We start from the raw sequence: 1,182 nt of genomic DNA, 5'->3' as shown, positions 1-1,182 counted from the left end.
ATTGGTGCTGCCGGATTTGTATGTGTGCCCAGTTCAACAGGCATTGCATCGCCGGGGACATGTAAGGACGTGCCTCAGTACAGTTTTCTTTGGCGACCCCCAAGACGATACAACGTGCGACGAGGTGATCCTAACGGACTTCGTGCCGGTCATGGTGCGGGACCGGGACCGTTGGCTGTACAGCGTGCCCCGTCCGATGGAGATCATCATCACCTGTCGCAAAGAAGGGATAACGAAGCCACAGGAAATCTTAGAGGGTGTGGGGATACTGCAAGTGGCTGCTGGATGTCAAGTGGCAGCCCAGGAGTTGCTCCTTCCACCCATCTCGACGAGTAAAGAGACGTCGGCGGTTGCCATAATCCCCAAACCCCTGTGGCAAGACGCCTCTTATTTAGGTGATGCCGAGATTTTTCAGGAAATCTCTGAAGATGGTCCTCTAGGTGTGGCCGATGAGGGTACTACTCTCAAGGAGCGGGCGTGGGTAAGGGCCCTCTTCAGAGAAGAAGAGCGAAAAAGGGAGACAAGTGGGGACAGAGTTTTTCACAATTATTTTGTGGGTAATGTCCTCAATCTCCTTCGCGTATGTGATTTTCAGTTTACTATACAATCTGTTAAAAGTGAAGGATTGGTGGAAAACTTGTGAAATTAATAAACCTGTGATCAGGAGTGATTCAGAAAAAGAGACAGCCACTGAAATGCTGAATTCTAAAAGGAGAAAACAACCAGTGACAAGTGATTTTTCTATGAAAGCCTGGAGCGAATCTAACATGAGTGAGTAGGTCCCCAGTAGCGCCATGCACCACCCAGTGGGCAGGGGTCAAATGTCCTAGGAAAGGGAGCTTGTTCGCAGGCTCTTGGACCTAAATGCATGTTCGCCATGGGATTTATCGCTCTTGTTGGAGTAATCGGGACGATAACTCTGCGGAGGGGAGTGATGTCGTATTGAAAACGAAACGACATGGAAAACCACGAACGTTAGTGAAATTGTGGGACCAGCCTGAGGCGGAGTGCCTCAGGGGGGGTCAGATACCAGCGAGACACCAGGGAATACGGATCGCGGATTTCTTGTGCGATGAACCCAGGACTTGCCATATTGGTAAGGGTTTTTACATTGTCAGTAGTGAACGTGACGATAGTGGCTCGTTGAGCAGGTGTGGTATCTCTAGGGATTAATGTATTTGT

The sequence above is a fragment of the Penaeus monodon genome, chromosome 34 (assembly GCF_015228065.2).
Source record: "Penaeus monodon isolate SGIC_2016 chromosome 34, NSTDA_Pmon_1, whole genome shotgun sequence".
NCBI classification, from domain to species: domain Eukaryota; kingdom Metazoa; phylum Arthropoda; class Malacostraca; order Decapoda; family Penaeidae; genus Penaeus; species Penaeus monodon.
The sequence above is the reverse complement of the archived record's forward strand: the minus strand, read 5'-3'. Positions refer to the sequence as shown.